Source organism: Saccopteryx bilineata, chromosome 3 (genome assembly GCF_036850765.1).
Source record: "Saccopteryx bilineata isolate mSacBil1 chromosome 3, mSacBil1_pri_phased_curated, whole genome shotgun sequence".
In the NCBI taxonomy this organism is placed as follows: domain Eukaryota; kingdom Metazoa; phylum Chordata; class Mammalia; order Chiroptera; family Emballonuridae; genus Saccopteryx; species Saccopteryx bilineata.
Window position 1 is genome coordinate 200289019 of NC_089492.1, and position 6385 is coordinate 200295403.

The following is a 6385-nucleotide window of genomic DNA, read 5'->3' on the forward strand; positions in this document are numbered from 1 at the left end:
CTGTTCCATTGGTCTGAGTGTATCTTTTTCTGCCAATACCATGCTGTTTTGATTATCATGGCTCTGTAGTATAATTTGAAGTCAGGTATTATAATGCCCCCAGCTTCATTTTTTTCCTTAGGATTACTTTGCCTATTTGGGGTTTTTTATGGTTCCATATAAACCTGATGATTTTTTGTTCCATTTTTTTTTGTTTTGTTTTTTGTTCCATTTTTTTTTAAAAAATGACATTGAAATTTTGATGGGAATTGCATTAAATTTGTATATTGCTTTGGGTAATATGGTTATTTTAACTATATTTATTTGTCTTATCCAAGAACAAGGAATATTTTTCCATTTAATTGTGTCTTTTTTTATTTCCTTTAACAATGCTTTGTAGTTTTCATTATATAGGTCCTTTACATTCTTTCTTATGTTTATTCCTAGGTATTTTATTTTATTTTTTACAACTGTAAAAGAGATTTTTTTTTTTAGTTCATTTTCTGAAGTTTACTTGTTGACATATAAGAAAGCAATAGACTTCTGTATGTTAATTTTGTATTCTGAGACCTTACTGTATTGACTTATTGTTTCTAATAGTCATTCTGTGGAATCTTTGGAGTTTTTTACATACAGGATCATATCATCTGCAAAAAGTGAAACCTTTACTTCTTCTTTTCCAATATGAATGCCTGTTTTTTCTTTCTCTTGTCTGATTGCTCTGGCTAAAACTTCCAGCACTACATTGAATAGGAGTGGAGAGAGTTGGCATCCTTTTCTTGTTCCTGATTTTAGAGGAAAAGTTTTCAGACTTTTTGCCATTGAATATGATGTTAGCTGATGGTTTGTCATAAATGGCCTTTATTATGTTCAGGTATTTTCCTTCTATTCCTATTTTGTTGAGTATTTTAAACATAAAATGATGTATTTTATCAAATGCCTTTTCTGCATCTATTGATAGGATCATATGGTTTTTGTTCTTTGTTTTGTTGATATGGTGTATTATGTTAACTGTTTTACATATCTTGAACCATCCTTGTGATTCTGGGATGAATCCCACTTGATCATGGTGAATTATTTTTATAATGTGTTCTTGTATTTAGTTTGCTAGTATTTTGTTTAGGATTTTTGCATCTGTATTCATTAGAGATATTGGTCTGTATTTTTCTTTCTGTGTGTTGTCTTTGCCAGGTTTTGGTATAAGGGTTATGTGGGCCTCATAAAATATGTTTGGAAGAATTGCTTCTTCTTCAGTTTTTTGAAAGACTTTGAGTAGAATGGGAAACAAATCTTCTTTGAATGTTTAACAGAATTCAGTAGTATAGCTGTCTGGCCCAGGACTTTTATTTTTGGGGAGGTTTCTGATAGTTGTTTCTATTTCCTCCCTGCTTATGGGTCTGTTTAGGCTATCTACTTCTACCTGACTCTGTCTAAGAAGATTCTATTGTTCTAGGAATTTATCCATTTCTTCTAGATTGTTGAATTTGGTGGCATATAATTTTTCATACAATAATTCTTTGTATATCTATGATATTTGTGGTGATTTCTCCTCTTTCATTTTGGATTTTGTTTATATGAGACCTTCTTTTTTTCTTAGTGAGTCTTGCCAAGGGTTAGTCAATTTTGCTGATCTTTTCAAAGAACCAGCTCCTTATTTTTTCTGTTCTCTATTTCATTTATTTCTACTCTGATTTTTATTATTTCTTTTCTTCTGCTGGTTTTGGGTTGCCTTTGTTCTTTTACTAGCTCCTTAAGATGTGATGTTAATTTGTTTACTTGGACTCTCTCTTATTTGTTCATATAGGCCTGTAGTGATATGAACTTCCCTCTTATTATTGCTTTTGCTGCATCCCAGAGATTCTGGTATGTTGTATTGTCATTTTTGTTTTTCTGTATATATCTTTTGATCTCTGCTTTTATTTTTTCTTTGACCAAATCGTTTTTTAGAAATATGTTGTTTAATTTCCACATTTTTGTGGGGTTTTTTACTTCTTTTTTTGCAGTTGAATTCTAGTTTCAAAGCTTTATGGTCAGAGAATATGCTTGGTATAATTTCAATCTTCCTGAATTTGTTGATGTTAGTTTTGTGTCCCAACATATGGTCAATTCTTGAGAATGTTCCATGTACACTGGAGAAAAATGTATACTCTGGTATTTTGGGATGAAATGTCCTGTGGGTGTCTACTATATCCAATTGTTCTAGTGTTTTGCTTAAGGTCAATATTTTTTTATTAATTTTCTGTTTGGATGAACAATCTAGAGCTGTCAACGGTGTTTTGAGGTCTTCAAGTATATTGTATTTTTGTCAGTTTTAATTTTTAGATCAGTTAGTAGGTGTCTTTTATACTTTGGTGCTCCATGGTTTGGTGCATAGATATTAAGAAGTTTTATGTCTTCTTGATTCAATGTCCCCTTTATCATTATGAAATGACTATGTTTGTCTCTGATTACCTTTGCTGTCTTGTAGTCAGCATGGTTAGATATGAGTATGATTACACCTGCTTTTCTTTGGATGTTATTTGGTTGGAGAATCGTTTTCCAACCTTTCACTTTGAATTTGTTTTTATCCTTGTAGTTTGGATTTTTTTTTTTTTTGTATTTTTCTGAATTTGGAAACGGGGAGGCAGTCAGACACTCCCACATGCGCCCAACTGGGATCCACCCGGCATGCCCAGCAGGGGGCGATGCTCTGCCCATCTGGGGCATTGCTCTGTTTGCAACCAGAGCCATTCTAGTGCCTGAGGCAGAGGTCATGGAGCCATCCTCAGTGCCCGGGCCAACTTTGCTCTAATGGAGCCTCGGCTGTGGGAGGGGAAGAGAGAGACAGAGAAGAAGGAGAGGGGGAGGGGTGGAGAAGCAGATGGGTGCTTCTCCTGTGTGCCCTGGCCAGGAATCGAACCTGGGACTCCTGCATGTCAGGCCGACGCTCTACCACTGAGCCAACTGGCCAGGGCTGGATGTGTTTTTTGAAGGCAGCATACAGTTGGATTTTTTTTTATCCACTCTGCTACTCTGTGTCTTTTTATTGGTGAGTTCAATCCATTTATATTTAATGTGATTATTGACACCTGAGTGTTTTTTATTGCTATTTTATATATTGCTTTTTGATAGCTCTGTATCTTATTTGGTTCTTCTCTTTTGTTTTCTGTGATTTGTTTTTCTTTGGTTGTATTCCATACTTCTTTCTTCTGTTTCTTCCTTTTTTAAGCCATGTGTTTCTGTAGTGGTTTTTTCAGGGGTGGTTACCATTAGGTAATAAAAAGGATATATATCATATTCATTGTAGTACATTATCTCATGAGTGCTTCTGCACTCCATCCTCCATTGTAACTGTTAATCTTTGTCCTCTCCCCTTTTTTGTTTTTGTTGTCACAGATTAATCTTGTTTTATTGTGATCTTGTTGGAGCTTTTACTTGTGATTTTGTTTTGTTTTGTTCTTTGTATCTGGTCAGATAACTCCCTTTAGTATTTCCTGACGTGGGTGTTTTCTGGTGATAAATTTCCTCATCTTTTCTATATCAGTGAATGTTTTTATTTCCCCTTTGTATTTGAAGGATAGCTTTGATGGCTATAGTATTCTTGCCTGGAAGTTCCTCTCTTTCAGTACTTTAAATATTGGGGTCCCATCTCTTCTGGCTTATAGAGTTTCTGCTTAGAAATCTGGTGATAGCCTAATGGGCCTTCCTTTATATGTCATATTCTTCTTGAGGATTTTTTCTGTCATTGGTTTGTGATAATTTCATTACAATGAGCCTTGGAGTAGGTTTGGGTTAAGGTAACTCAGTGTTCTGATTGCTTCTTGGATTCAAGGATCTAATTCTTTCCACAGGTTTAGGAAGCTCTCATCAATTATTTATTTGAATACGTTCTCTATTCCATTTTCTCTCTCTTCTCCTACTGATATAGTCATTATTCTTATGTTGCTGTTTCTGATGGAGTCAAACAATTACTGTAGGGCTATCTCATTTTTTTTAATTCATGAGTCTCTCTCCTCTTCTCTCTGTAGTATCCCTCTAGTTTCCTCTCTTCTATGTCACTAATTCTCTCCTCTATCTGGCCTGTTCTATTAGCTAAGTTTGTTACCTCATTTTTTAGTTCATGTATTGAGTTTTCCATCTCTGTTTGATTTCTTTTTATAGTTTCAATTTGCTTGCTGAAGTATTCCTTTTGTTCATTAAATTGTTTCTTGAGTTCTCTAAATTGCTTTTCCAAGCTTTCTTGTATTTCACTACGTATTTTTAAGACTTCAATTTTGAATTCTCTGTCATTTAACTCCAAGGTTTCCAAGTAATTGAATTTTTTTTTCTAGAGATTTTTGTATCATCTATCTGAGCTACATCTCTGTCTTTTGTATCCATAATATTTGATTTATTTCTCTTTAATGGCATTTGAGGGTGGTATTGTTAATTACACTAATAGGAGATAATTTAAAAATAAAATAAAAATTTTTAAAATACAGTGAAAAAAATAAAAATTCTACAATAATAAGTGGAACAAAAACTACAGAGAACAAAGAGCAGGAACTGAGATGATATGATGAAAGAGGGAAAAAATGAAGTAAAAAACAAGCAAAATGCCACAAAGAAAAATATGAGTCCAAAATATAATAATTTGATGATAAATGATCAAACAAGAGAAAAAGAAAAACAGAATTAAAAGAGAGAAAGGTGAAAAAATGGGAAGAGAGTAGAAAGAGAGGAAAAAAGAAACATAAACAACAGCAACAACAACAACAAAAACAAAAAAAAAGTTTCTGAAATGAAACCCTCACAAAAAAACAAGAATAAAAAATGTAACAACTATGGCTAACAAAGTTCAAAAGGAAAAGAAAAAAAGAAAAAGGAAAGAAAATAAAATTAACCACAATGAAAAAAAACTTATAAAAATGTGATATTTTCTTGGTTTTGAGAGGTAACTTCTTCCTTTTTTTTTATCAGGTACTACAAGTTTTGCCCCTGTAGGGTTCTTGGGCAGAGCTCTGCTGGTGTATCGCTATGGCAATGACATATGTTGAGCCTCAGTCCCATTGGTAGGCAGGGCTTCTTAGGGCTTTAAGGGTCTAACAATGGCAGTCTCAGCTTTCCAGGCGCCTCTCCCCATGTTCCTCTCACCTGAGCCAGCAGCCTGGGGACCTAGCAATGAGGTTCACCCCAGCCACTGTCTGCAGAGCAAGAGGTTCTAAGAGGAGCCAGCTCTTTCCCCCAGGACCACTCAAAGCAGTATTCTGGGTAAGGTGGTGGCAACCAGAGCCACCAGCCAGAGCAGGCAGAGCTGGGAGCCTATCGCAGATCAAGTGCCCCTCTATGGGCCCTCAGGCAGGTCTAGCTCGTCTCACTGTGCTGCGGGTCTAATCTCCACAGGCTTCTCCCTCATGCAGTGTTTGGTAGCCTGCGGTAAGCCACGTGTGTGTCCAGCTCCCACGACTTCAGCAATGCACACAAAGGCCTGTACCTGCCCACTCAGTCACCTAGCACCTGTGATCTCAGTCAGAGCTGGGAATGCATTCAGAAGCCTGCATCAGCCCATGGAGGCACCTAGCCAGGGCAGTCTCAGGCCAAGGGTTTTGGCCCATGCACACTCCTCGCGCTGGTGATCGTGGAGCCGGGAATGCACAAAGATGCTGGCAACAAGCCATGCAGGTGCCTATCACTGATAATCTCAGGCTAAGCCCTCCGGTCTGTGCACACACACACACCCATGCCAGTGATGCTAGGTGGAGCCACTTGCACACTGCCGTTGATCGTGGAGCCGAGAACTCACAAAGATGCTGGCACCGGCTCACATGCGCACCCTGCACTAGCAATTCTAGGTGGAGCCTGCTGCTTGTGTGCACCCCACATCCAAAATCTCAGGGAGAACTGGTGTGTTCTTTCTTCTGTTTGAGCACCTACCCTAACTCAGCTCATTCCCCTCTAACTCAGACTCTCTACCTTGCTCGGCTCCAAACAAAAGCACCACTTCCTCAGGTCAGTGAGGAAAGCGGAATACCCCATTCTCCGTCTTATTTCCATCAGAGTGGATTATATATTCAGCCACCTTTTCATCCAGTTATACCTTTGTATGGTATGTGTATATTTCAGGTGCTCCTGAGATTTTTTCTGTGTTTAGTTGTTGAATTTGTTGAAATTTCAAGGGGAGAGACTGGGAGTCTCCTTCACAGCACCATTTCTCTGATATTCCTCCAGTTTCTCTGATTGGTGTTAATTTTGAATCCTTCTAAATGTTTATTGCCAGTTCTCCTTTCCAACCTCAAATAAACTTTGCACCTGTGAAAAAAGTTGTTGATTAACAAAAAACTCAGCATTAGAAACAGCATAATTAAACACTCCTTTCTCACACTTGCCTTTATTTAGCCTGATAGTCACAAAATGTCAATATTTTTTTACCTTTTTTTTCTTGTTAGTC

At 36.9% G+C, this 6385-nt stretch overlaps 1 non-coding gene across 1 annotated transcript; it reads right to left on the reverse strand.

Annotated features, from left to right (window-relative positions):
* Window positions 1-2857: 2857 nt before the first annotated feature.
* TRNAV-GAC (transfer RNA valine (anticodon GAC)) lies at window positions 2858-2933 on the reverse strand. Its single transcript has one exon. It is a non-coding gene; the product is annotated as a tRNA-Val (tRNA).
* Between the last annotated feature and the right edge of the window lie 3452 nt (window positions 2934-6385).